Source organism: Pleurodeles waltl, chromosome 7, assembly GCF_031143425.1.
Source record: "Pleurodeles waltl isolate 20211129_DDA chromosome 7, aPleWal1.hap1.20221129, whole genome shotgun sequence".
NCBI lineage: Eukaryota > Metazoa > Chordata > Amphibia > Caudata > Salamandridae > Pleurodeles > Pleurodeles waltl.
Window position 1 is genome coordinate 1,029,619,090 of NC_090446.1, and position 13,349 is coordinate 1,029,632,438.

Below are 13,349 nucleotides of genomic sequence, written 5' to 3' on the forward strand. Positions count from 1 at the left end.
TTTTCTTCTTTTATTCAGTTTTCAATATTATAAAATGTAGAAGTGTTATCAGATTCTTGTTTTGAATGTATATATCTGCATGCTTTTAATTTCTCCTACAATCTTTTTGTTTTCCTGTAGTGTTTTTTCTATCATTGGCAGTGAATTTCATGATTTCTTCTCGAATGGTGAATTTGTAAGCGTTTCATGCGGTATCTAAGGACAGCTCAGGTGATTCATTGAAATTAAAGTACATACTTGTCTAAGGTTTGGATATGCTGCTGAAATGTTATATTATGCAAGATTAATGCACTGAATACCCAGTGTGGAGATGTTCCTGTATCATTTGAAAAGGTGAATTGGTTCGTGATAGAAATAACTGTGTGTCTGATGTAAACTATGATTGTCTCATTTGGTAATTTTTTGCTGATGAGAATATTGTAAATTCTGGGAAATGAGTTGTGTGGGTGTGAGGATAAGGTGTATTTTTTCAGATCTGGGTTGGCAATTCTGCATGTGCCCAATATGTCTTTTTCTTCGGTCATTCTTCTGGTATTTGTCTGGGTGTACCTTGTGTCTGACTTCCTGTCTAGGACAAGATACTAAAAGTATTTCAATCTCCTCCTAGAGTAAGACTTGCTGTTCTTGAGGTACTGCGGATTAAGTATTGTATTTCATCCCAAAATCTGTGGGTGCCAAAGAGGATGGCATATGTCCAATTTTTTAATTGTATTGTGCCTCTTGCCCATCTTTCTGGTGAATCTAATATATATGATAATATATAACAGTTTATTCTTTACTGCCTAGTGAAGCAAAACTGCAACACATGACTTATCCTAACCATATATGCTATGTGTTGGATTTTTTGCCATTTTGTTTCTGTCATGAACTCTAGGGACTTACCAGAAGTCTTTGTTCTGTAGAAGTACACAGAGGCGTGCTCCAACTCTCTCAAAAGCCACTCCAGATCCACACAAATTCAACGTGAATCAGAAATTTCCAAACAGAAAGGGGAATGGGATGAGAGAAAGATAGCTGGTGCAAGGTTTTCTCCGCATCAGACAGAATTTGAGATCCATATTCTGCTCTACAAAAGAAAATGTAACTTTTTTCAGTTTTCTTTTGACTGCTATCTTGAGCTAGATTTTAATATCACTTCGCTTTAAAACAAACATAGCTGGTTTACACAAACATCTTTCTCAGTAACAGTCCTTAAATGTCTTCTAGCCTGTAAGTTGAACTATAAAAAAAAAATCACAATGATTACTTTTTATTCTAACATTCTCTATAGAGAGAATAATACACGTATGTCAGAGAACTCACCCTACTTCTCACACTCTCTGGAGAAAAAATATGAAATGTCACATTAACATAGGAGATGAGTTAACAGCACTCACAACCCAGTAAAGTTCACAAAATATGCAAAACGTTCCGTATTTGAATTCTTAAAAAAAGGATACATGAGTGAAAGTACACCTCCCTACCAGACTCCCAAGACCTGTAGTAGTGCCATGAGAAGCACACATCCAAGGCAACAAGAAGACCAAAGTGTGGCTCCACAAACACCAGTGTTTCCAAGACTACAGCTTCAAATTTGGGAAGTAATTTCACTCACTTCACCTTCTTCTTTTATACAGAAGATTCAAGATAGCTGCTACCACAAAATCTTGCAAGTTCAGATTTGCAAGTCCTGCAACATTTTGTTTTAGTTTCATTTTTACTTTGTGGACTCCTTGTCTGAACCTACCATTATCTTTGATGAGGCATAACTGAAAACAAATTCTGGCAATGGGAGTGTGTTACAGAATTTTGCACTGAGGTTCCATTTCCTTTTAATACACCCTGTGAGCCCATCTCTGTATTCCTCTTCCAACTTATCTTGGTCATGACAATTTCTTGAAGACATGTTAAGTATATATATTTTTTCGGGAGAATGTATAGGGGGATGATTTTGTTATTTAAGCCTTTTACATCCAGAAGATGCAGTTTATGCTTTTTAGGGTCGAGCCTGCGTTGCATGCGCTCGCACATGCGTATTGCAGCGAGACTCTTTTGTATTTAGAAAAGGGCTCGGTGCCCTGTCAACTTCACGTCAGTGTTTTTTATTGGTTCGTGGACTTGCCTAATAAAATCTGCTTGCTTTCATTAGTCGAAGGCAGGCATAATTCATTCCTTTTCCGGTGGCTAGCCCTCCTCGAGCGCAGCGACCAAGTACAGAAAACATGCGAGGCTCGCTGTTTTCCATCGGGCTCGTGGACTTTTTTTCTCTAATTTACGAGCGCGATCTCGCTTGGCAGAAGTCGAGCGCTTTACATCGTTAATTTCACTTTTTCGGGTTATGTACATAAATGCACTTTTGCCCGATAGGTGAAAAGTCGGGTTAGGAGTTTACAACGCGATCAGCTCTAACATGAGCAAACGCGAGACCCGTTGCATTGTAAATGCTTGTTATTATTTCCCTCCTTTAAAAGGTTTCAAGTTATTTGGTGACTGTTTGCCCTTGTCTCTCCCTCTTGCACTGTATTGCATGTAGTGTAGGGTATTGTCCCAAAAGCGCAGACCCCTCCGGTGAACATAGCATGATATGTGAGTGATTTGAAACATGGTGTAACTGTGTTAAAGTATTTTTGTTAGACGGTAACATACTTCTTGCGGGGAGAGATGGTTCTGGCTCAGGTCCTTTTCTCAATCAGTTTTTGATCATTCATGGTTAAAGTACTTTGTTTGTTTTGATTTGTTATGTGATTCTTTGATGTCTATGTTTTTCTGATGAGGTGATTACCTAGTTTCCATTTTTTTGCTCGGACCAACCATCTAAGAAGTTACCTAGTTCTTCTGGCTCCTCAAATATTAGTTCTATTAAGATATGAAACTGCATTTTTCCAGGACAGATTGCATTATATATGATGCTGTCCTCTCATTTTTGATCTGAGATTGAGAAATGTCTTCTTCTTTGCTGCTGTGGCTTTCACAATGTCCTGCAAGATAAACACTTGCTGCCCTGCCCATGTAAATTTCATTTTCTTTTTCACCATTTTTAATATGAGGAGTGCCTATGGTTTTTTTCGTTTGAATCTTTATTGAATTTTTTATTTTGCAATACAAAGATAATGCAAACAATGAATAAGACAGCATATATTTAAAGGTGTAATGCCATACAATCGATAAAGGATGTCATGACATATGAAATATATCAACAGCATTGTTGGGCAGAAGTGGGAAACGGCCTCAAAGGAGCCGGCAAGAGGAAAATAAAAAACAAAGACCAGGCTTAAACTATGAAACATGTCTCAAAAATATTTCACTTCATATATGATAGCAGATCAATACTTTAATCCTTGTGAATATACAAAGGTGGAGTGATGACGGGTGAAACAGTGATCATTTTGGTTACACTTTAATGTTTATGGTGTTAATATAACAGTAACAGACCATACAACTTTGAACCCCATCCAGTTCCCACACCTAGCACAGACAGCATAAGTACACATGTCCCAGCCATGAGTTGCACTTAATTGAAGCTTAATAGGAGAGTGTATGTGTGCAGAACATCCACACCCAACAAAAGGAAAAGGCCAATGGATAAAGATGGTAGGCGTGTTGTCCAGGTGTCCCTGTGGGCCGCTGTCTAAGTCATTTGGGGATTTATACTGGAGTTCAGCTACAATGGTGTCCCAGTAAGTGGCAATGGGATATTTCCTTAGTCCAAGGTTATCTTCCTTGTGTGAAGCACTGCTAATTACCCACATATTACATCCCTCAGGACAACTTTGATGACACCATTGATAATATCAATGTAACATTTGCAGTAAAAGTATTTAGCAGAAAACTGTGTGTGGCGGGGGCGCGAGTTATAGTTACCTTAGGGCACGAGTTATAGTTATCCCTTAGAGGCTGTCAACATGGGTGGGGGCACATGCACCCGCCTCCTTGGGCAAATTGTGCCCAGGGGTATCCATCCCCCATGACCTGCCCAGAATGTAAAGGGGGGAACCTGCAAACCCCCCTCCCTGGGTTAATAATGTCCCTAGGAACCCCCATCCCCCTGGGCATGACCAGAGTTTAAATGGGGGACGTGAAGTCCCTTCCCAGGGCCAATTTTAGCCTCGGGGACCCCATAACTGGGTTCTCACCTTAAATTGTGGGTACCTTGGTCGAACCCAATGCACCCATTTTCTCCTTAAAGGAGGCTGTGGGGTGAAGGCCATTGTAGGTCCCCCGAGGCCAGGCGGGCTAGGTGGGAGGTGAGAAATAACAGGTGGCATGCGGGAGCAACAATGAGGGAAAAACTAAGGAGAAGGCAGTGAAAACGAGGGAAAAGCATGGAGAAGGCACACAAAAGACAGGGGAAAAAGCAGGGAGAAAGCAGTGAAAACGAGAGAAAAGCAAGGCGAAAGCACACAAAAAAACAGGGGAAAAGCAAGGATAAAGCAGTGAGAACTGGGGAGAAGCAAGGAGAAGGCATTAAAAAAAACAGAGGAAAGATCAAGAATAAAGCTGTGAAAACGATGGAAAAACAAGGAGAAGGCATACAAAAAAATGGGGGAAAACCAAGGAGAAAGTAGTGGAAAGGAGGGAAAAGTATTAGAAGGCACACACTGAACATGGGAAAAAGCAAGGAGAAAGCAGTGAAAACAAGGGAAGTGCACGAGAAGGCACACAAAAAATGGCATAAACAAAACAAGGAGAACGCAGTGAAAATGAGGGAAAGCAAAGAGAAGGCACACAAAAAACAACGGAATGAGCAAGGAGAAAGCAAAAAAATTGTTATAAACATTTGCACCCGGGAACTGGCCCACCCAGGGGGTACTGTATAAACAAGCACAGGAGACTGCACTTGTTTGTTTTGAGTTTTTTTTTGTTAAGTTTGCATGGATTCACATATCCTCTGCGAATTCTCTGCAAAAATAAAAAGAAACAAAATTTGGGCCCCAGCGGCCACCGTGCCTACGGGGTCATGGTATTCCTACCCTGCCGCATTTTGTTTTTTTAAGCCTTTTTTCTTGGGATTCGAAAAAGTCTGAGTCTCAAGATGGCTGGCAACACTTTCTGGTTGAAGTGTAGACAACCAATCAGATCTCTGCATGAGATCTGTCATATCTGCAGAGGATTCTCATCCCTAGATATCTTTTTTTGGTTTAATATCTACAAAACTACTGAATGGATTTACACCAAAGTACGAAAAGCATGCTTTCTGGACCAAGATCTAGCTTTCTGCCAACGTTGGTGTAATTCTGTCCAGCGGTTCGGGCTGTAGCTGTGTCTAAAATACCTATTGAAAATTGCATGTGAAAAACATGTTCTAGGATTCCCCCTCCCCTTTTCCTCAACCCCTGCTTGACAAATCACCGCAGAACTTTCCAGACAGCAGCAGAAGAGAGTTGTACACTAGTTTTGAGAATTTTGTGAAGCTTTATCAAAGGGCGTCAAAGTTACTGGCAAAACAAATTTGTCTATGGAAACTAGGTCCTAACTGAGTTTTATTACACAAAAGGTAAAGTGAAGGAGTTGCTGTATGTTTCACGACCATGATCGGCAGGCACCCACTGCATGAGGAGCAACGGCTTAGGTAAAACACTGAGAACTATATATATATATATATATATATATATATATATATATATATATATATGAATATATATATATATAGTGGCATCACCACTAGGTAGTTATAGTTAAGACCTAGTTTCTATATTTACTTGCCTATATCTTTGGCGCCGCTTGACAAATCTTCACAAAACTTTCCAAAACAATTTGCCACTCCCGTCAGCTGCTGCCTGGAAATTTCAGGGTGATCCATCAGGGGGGCTGAGAAAAAAGGGGGGGTTCCAAAACATGTTTTCCCTATTCATTTTTCCATAAGGATTTTGAACAGCGATAGCGCAAAAACTACTGGACGGAATGACACCAAATTTGGCAGGGAAATAGGCCCTGGTCCAGAAAGACTGTTTTTTTTGTTTTGGTGTAATTTTGTTAAGTAGTTTTAAAGAAATAAAAGAAAATCCAAATTTGTTTATCTAGGTACGCAAAGGATTTGTGACCTCTTTCAATCTCATGCTGAGATCCGATCGTTGACGTGTTGTCAGCCATCTTAGGACTCATCTGAAGCCGAGTCTCCATATAAAAGTACAAAATAAAGAGAGGGGGGCAGGTACAAACACCCTCCCCCCTTAGCTCTGGTGGTGGGGTCCCAAAGGAACCCCCCAGGGATAAAAAACATTTATTAACATTTTACGGATGGAGTTAAAATAATACAATTAAAAAAAATATGTAGGGACTGCAGGGGAGTCCTTGAGAGCTATCTCATGTTTCCAGGTAGCCCATAAAGGGCTTAATTGTTTTTTAGAAAAATAAACACAAACTCAGAACTCCGTGTGAAGTGGAGGTTAGGGTCCAGCTGGACTCATTTACTTAAAAAAACAAAATAAAATACAATTATTATAGTTTAAAAAAAATTACATCTTTTATTTTAAATCGAATACAAATATCTCATTATAAATATATGAGATATTAAAGCTTTAAAAACTCCAACTCTTTCCCTCTCACCTTCTTTCTCTCTCTGTCTCTCTCTCAATCAATTTCTCCCACTCAGACACTTACACAACTGCTCACAGAGCCACTCAGACACTCACTCACAGACCCACTCAGACACTCATGCACCCACTCACAGACCCATTCAGACACTCATGCACCCACTGACACACCCACTGACACCCTCATGCACCTACTCACAGACCCGCACAGACACTGACACACCCACTAAAACACTAATGAATGCACTCGCACACTCAGACAAACAATCTGACAGCCACTCACACCCCCAGATACACCCTCTCATACCTATTCTCACACCCAGAGAAGCACCGGCCAACTCCTGCCGTGCACGGCTAAAGGGGCATTAACAGCATGGCTCTGGGTGGTTAGGCGGTGTTTGCCACAGGGTCTGGCTGCAGGCAGGTCTTGTGGGTGACCTCCCCTGCGCATGAGTGAAGGGTGTGCACGGTTCAAGGCTAGGTGCTTATAGGGGGTTGACCTCAGAGCCTGGTCAGAGGCCACGCCTGTTGGCCATCCATCGCCGTGCACGTTGAAGGTTACAATAACTCTTGCCCTAAGGTAACTACAACTCGAGCCCTCGCCATGCACTGCTAATTACCCCACAAATTAGAGCACTCATGACATCTTTGATAACATCATTGATAATATCAATGGAACATTTTTGAGTAATAGTTACCTTAGGGCATGAGCTATGGTTACTCGGGGTAACTCTAACTATAACTGGTGAATTTCTATGGTTTCGTAAATGTGAGCCTAACTGTAACATCCCTGAAACCTTTGTTTCTTTTTCAGTGAATATACGTGTGTGTCTCTGTATGTGTTTGTATATAGACACACACACACACAACACACACCTGCAAAAAGGCATGCACGGTGAACAAGTTTCTTACCTTCAGTAACAATTTATCTGGTAGAGACATATTCTAGTTGTAGATTCCTTACCTTAGAATTTCCCCAGGAGTCAGACTGGATCTAGAGCTTTTTTCTTTGAGCAGTAGCCTTGCGCACTGTCAGGTGGCGTCAGTCAACTCCACGTCTGACGTTGGTGTCATGGTTGCCGTGATGACATTGGGGTCAAATATAGGCACCACCTTTGGGCAGTGACGTCAGTTTCTTTACACGACTTTCCATGCCAAAGCACGGAGCCATGAAAAACACTGAAATGTTGCACCAGAGCTAAGGCCCTTAAAGGGGAATCCCTGTCCCTAGAAATCAGTTCGCAAGTGGGGAGGATGGGTGGGCCGGTAAGGAATCTGCAACTAGAATATGTCTCTACCAGATAAATCATTACCGAAGGTAAGTAACTTATTCATTTCATAGAGAATTCTAGTTGCAGATTCTATACATTAGAATAGATACCCAAGCAATGCCATCTTCAGAGGTGAGCTGCGAACCAAAATCATACTAAAAAGCCCTGCAGGACCGAACGACCAATGTGGTCATGTCTGTGGACCTGACTGTCCACACAGTAATGTTTAGTAAACATGTATAAGGATGCCCACATTTCTGCATGGCAGCAGCCCAGGACAGGAACCCCGCATGCTAGCTCTGTGAATGAGCATGCAAACACTGTTGAGGTTGCTTCTTCACCAAAGCGTAGCACATTTTGATGCAGAGAGGCACCCATCAGGAGGTGGTACGCTTCTGCACCGCCTTCCCTTTCTTCACACCCACATACCCAGCAAAGAGTCGATCATCCACCCGAAAATCTTTAGTGCGATTAAGATAGAACGCCAATGCTATTTTTGGATTAGACGGTGGAGTCTCTCGTCCTCATGTGAAGGATGAGGGTGTGTGTAAAAAGTAGGCAAAGTGATGGATTGGCCTACATGAAAAGGTGTGACAACCTTGGTAGGAAAAGGAGGCCCTTGTGCGTAACACTAGCTTGTCAGGATGTGCAGACAAGAATGGAGGCTTGGAAGACAGAGCCTGAAGGTCACTCACTCTGCAAGAAGAAGTAATAGCCACCAGGAAGACAGTCTTAAGGGTAGGGCGCCGCAAGGGACAATTTGTAATGGCTCAAAGGGAGCACCCATCAAATAAGTGAGGACAAGATTGAGATCCCACTGAGGCATGATAAATGGAGTTGGAGAATACAAGTGGGTTAGACCTTTAGGAAATCTACCTAAATAGGGGATTTGAAAAGTAAAGGTTGATCTGTCAATCTAAGAAAAGTCGATATAGCTGATAAGTAGCCTTTAAGAGTGCCCAAAGCAGAACCTTGACGGGAAAGTGAAAGAATTAATAAGAGAACCTCAGAAAGAGGGGAGAGAGGGGATCAACGGACTTGTCTGTACACCATGCCACAAATTTGTGACAACGATAGGCGTACACCGTTTTGGTGGAGGGACGCCTGGCTGCCAAGATAACATCACAGACTTCGGGTGGAAGGTCAAAAGCCATCAACTGCCACCGATCAATCTCCACACAAGAAGGCAGAGACTGGACAGGTTCGAGTGAAGAACTGTCCCCGGCTGCTGCGACAGAAGATTCTCCAGAAGGGGCAGTCTGATTGGAGGATTTGCTTCCATGCTCAGTAGCTCTGGATACCAAACTCTTTGTGCCCAGTTCGGAGCCACAAAGAATGACTTTGGCCCGGTTGTTCTTGATCTTCTTGAGAATTCTGAGCAGAAGTGGTATCGTCAGGAAGGCGTACAGGAAGCCTGAGCTCCACTTGAGACGAAAGGCGTCGCCGAGCGACAACCGCCTTGCAAACTCCAATGCACAAAACTGCAAATATTCCATGTTCTCTGCGGAGGCAAACAGATCTAACCAAGGCTCTCTCCACTGTTGAAATAAATAGACTTTGCGACAACTCCAAATGGAGGCGCCATTCGTGATTGACTATGCATCAACAACTGAGTTTGTCTGCTCTGGCATTCAGAAAGCCCGCCAGATGTTGAACCACCAGGGAAATGCCCTAATGTTCCAGCCATGCCCAAAGGAGAAGAGCCTCTTGACAAAGGATGTATGACCCCACTCTGCCCTGTTTGTTGCAGTACCACATGGCAGTGGTGTTGTCGGTGAACACATGCACCACTTTCCCTTTGAGAGAGGGAAGGAATGCTCTCATTGCAAGTCTAATCGCCCGGAGCTCCAAAATATTGATGTGGAGCTCGGACTATGCTGGAGACCAGATGGTCTGATCTCCGCCTCTCTCATGTGGTCGCCCCATCCCAGAAGTGACCCATCTGTCACAACTGTGAGATCTGGTTGGAGAAGAGAGCGGGATCTGCCCTTGACCCATTCCTGATTCGAAAGCCACCACTACAGATCTTTTGCAGTCCCCTCTGAGATCTTGATCATGTCGATGAGATTCCCCTGGTGCTGCGCCTACTGGAAATTCAGGTCCCACTGCAGAGCCCGCATATGCCATCTGGCATCTGGTACAAATAGGATACAGGAGGCCTCAGAATCATTCTTACCGAAACCCGGGATAGAGGCTGAAACATCAGAATCATAGCCTGAATATCCCAGACTTGCTCATCTGGAGAATAGGCCCAAAAATGTGCTGTGTCCAGAACTGCTCCGATGAAAGGGACTGTCTGAGAGGGAGTCAGGTGTGACTTCGGCATGTTTATAGTGAATCCCAGCGAATGCAGAAGGTTCGCCGTAGTCTGAAGGTGGGAAACAACATTCTGGGACATGCCTGCCTTCAACAGACAGCTGTCAAAGTAGGGAAAGACTGAAATTCCCGACCTGCGCAGATGAGCAGAGACCACCGCATGACCTACCACATAAATCGTAGGTTAGACGGGGAAATGAAAATAAGCGTCTTGCAAGTCCAATGCCACCATCCAGTCTCCTGGGTCCAAGGCAGAAAGAACCTGAGCCAAGGTGAGCATTTTGAACTTTTCATGGCCAGAGGGGAAGTCTTGAAAGGGAGGGAGTAGCCCCTTCGGACGATCTGCAAAGCCCACCTCTCTGTCATGATGGATTACCAGTGCAGCAGGTGATGGCTTATCCTTCCACCAACTGGTCTGAGGTGGGGAGAAGGACTAGGAAGGTTTAGAGACTGCAGCCGGGGTGGGGCGGAGTGGACTGGGCAGACCTCTGGTTCCCTGTCCCACGAGCCCATGGGATTCCGCGTCCCTGGCTGCGCAGGAGCTGTACAGCATGAGCGGCACAGTGGCTATGGAGGAGATGCGACAGGGCGCACCTTCTGTGGCCAAGAAAGGCGCGAAAGGCAGACTGTTGGAGGTGAGGGGCAGTGGAAAGTCCAAGGGACCGAGCTGTAGCCCAGGAGTCCTTGAATCTCTCTAGTGCAGAGTCCGCCTTATCTCTGAATGAGCCATTAAAGGGCATGCCCATGAAGGTCTGTTGGACATCATCTGAAAAACTGGAAGTTCTTAACCAGGCGTGGTGTCGTAATGCCACTGTCGACGCAACCGATCTGGCCAGAGTTGGTCATGTTCAGCCCACATTTTATGGTGAACATGGCCGCATCGCTCCCATCGGCAACAGCCTGGGAGACGATCGCATGGGCCTCCTCTGGGATCTGCGGCAGAACTTGCGTGACCTAATGCCCCAAAAGGCATGCGATGTTCACTGACCGCAAAGCCAGACTGGAGGAAGAAAACATCTTCTTCCCAGTATTAACCTGCCTTTTTGATTCCTATCCGGGGGAGCGGAAGTGAATGCGCCAGATGATGAGGATGCCTGAATGACCAAGCTCTCAGGTGTGGCACAGCGTGTATCTGATTATTATTCCTGCCTTTCAAACCCAAATTCAACAGCATAGCTTGATTCTCTGTTCCCTGTGATGTACCATGTCATGACACGGTGCATTTATACTACACAATGTAATAGAGTTTGTCAATCACATAGAAGAGGCACTTACTCTTGAGTCTTGTATTGTTATAATATATGCAATTGATGGATAGACACAATTGTAAGAAAACATGAGATAATATCAAATACTGAGAGAACTTACATTACACAGTTACTTTTGAGAAATACTGTTTATGAGCTATCTCTTGATTTATGGCCCTGAAGAAGTAGGGTTTCCACTGAAACAAATGTTGGCTGCTAATATCAACATTGAAGCCTGCATCAAGCAAAAATGAAATAACTTGTTATTTGAAATTGTGAGGCTATGCTACAGGTACCTGTATTATGGATTTGAATATTTTGATACTTGCATTGTATGACAAGAACTCAATTACATAAACCGGCATTTTTCTTTTTTTAGATTTTTGGGTTTGGTGATTCTGCTGATATCTAGTCTAAGAGCATTTCTGCCGGGACAGCCCTTACATTAATGCACAGTTGTACATATAGGGCAATGGCCAGTCCTGTAAGACTACTGCACTATTTTTGTTAGTGAGTTCCAGCGCCTCTTACCTACATGGATAAATAAACACAAGAAATCCCACACTATTTAAAAATGTTTTATTCAAATATATTGCCATATAATAGTGCAGACTATATGAATAGATGTAACTAGAACAATAAACATTACGGTTGTAATAGTAAAAGCGATTAAACAGTCTATTAAAAAGAATTGCAACATTTTAGATGGTACTTATTAAATTCATGCATTAAATAATTAAACTAGCCTACACTAAAACCCCTCTTTCTAGCCCCTAAATAAATCTATCGTCACAGCTAATTGTCCATATATTATGCCAGATGACCCCTAAACACACACATTTCTCCTGGAAAACAAAGTTTTTTTGTAATTAGTTACTGTGCTTTGAGTAGATAGAGCTGTGAAAAGCATAGATAAGGCAGCTCAGCAAGCCCGTGGCTTTCAGCTAAGATGTTTTAAGTATGCAGCTCACGTGAAAACTCAAAAAAAAATCTGAAGGCACCTCTCTTCCTAGATGCTTAAATACCCTTTTCTTGTTATTATGAAAAGGCTAGACTTCATGATTAATGATGTAAGATGCAATAATTTGTAAAAGCATTTTGTTGCTCACTTACTAAAATATAATACATATAATTCACATTACCACATGATATATGAGCAACTGGTAAATTACCAATCTATAATAAAACACACTTTATATGACTAAGCACATGCAACTAGTACTACAATGAAGTACACATTAATAAATAACAAGTGTGCATAATCAACTAAATCTAATGGAAGCACATAAGTAGAAAATGCAAGCATATCTCAAACAAGTGGCGGGTGCCATACTTTTCTTTGCTCAGATTATTGTTTGATATTTTGGTGTCTGCAGATTTTTCTTGAAATATATCAACTGCAAATGTAGCAACTTTGTATTTGTTGCTCCATATGTATATCCCACTTATTTTTGGGTTTCTCCTTAAGTTTCTTAGTAGGGTTTAAGAGCTATTCTAAGAAGAAGGGGAGAAAGAGAGGGTACCTCATCTTGTGCCTCGCTCAAGTCACAAGTCATTGGATAGTGTATCTAATAGTACATTTGATTTTCATTAGCTGTAAAGGATTTTGACTGACTGTAAAATCTTTGGGTATGTTATAGCATTTATGTGTTTCAAATAGGTATATCCATTTTACAAGGTATAAAGCCTTTCCTGAACCATGTGTAATTTTACACCGTATTTCATTACACTCCTCTTCGGTACATGCCATACTAGTGGGAAAATGTGTGGTGAAAGCAGAGGATCTTCCTTTAATAATGCCCATTTGTTTTGTTTTTTATTAAGGAATGGAATAAAAGGTTTGAATGCTCGGATAGTACCCAAAATCTTATCATTTGCATTTATTAATAATAGAAGTATGAGGTTTTTGGAATGCTCTAGGTGTTTACCTTCTTTGGGTAATACACTGATAGTGTAGCCTCTCAATGCACGCCTTATGAGGGTTATTTATGAAGTGGTTGTAT

At 42.3% G+C, this 13,349-nt stretch overlaps 1 protein-coding gene across 6 annotated transcripts in view; it reads right to left on the reverse strand.

Annotated features, from left to right (window-relative positions):
* The window catches only part of ARSG (arylsulfatase G), a 1,341,775-nt gene that overhangs the window by 629,838 nt on the left and 698,588 nt on the right, over positions 1 to 13,349 (reverse strand). For 5 of the 6 annotated variants that reach the window (XM_069199865.1, XM_069199861.1, XM_069199863.1 and 2 more), the window contains one exon: positions 883 to 1,066. The gene's annotated coding sequence lies outside the window, so the exon portion shown is untranslated. The remainder of the gene's footprint in view (positions 1 to 882; positions 1,067 to 13,349) is intronic. The other variant, XM_069199862.1, reaches the window with a different exon arrangement.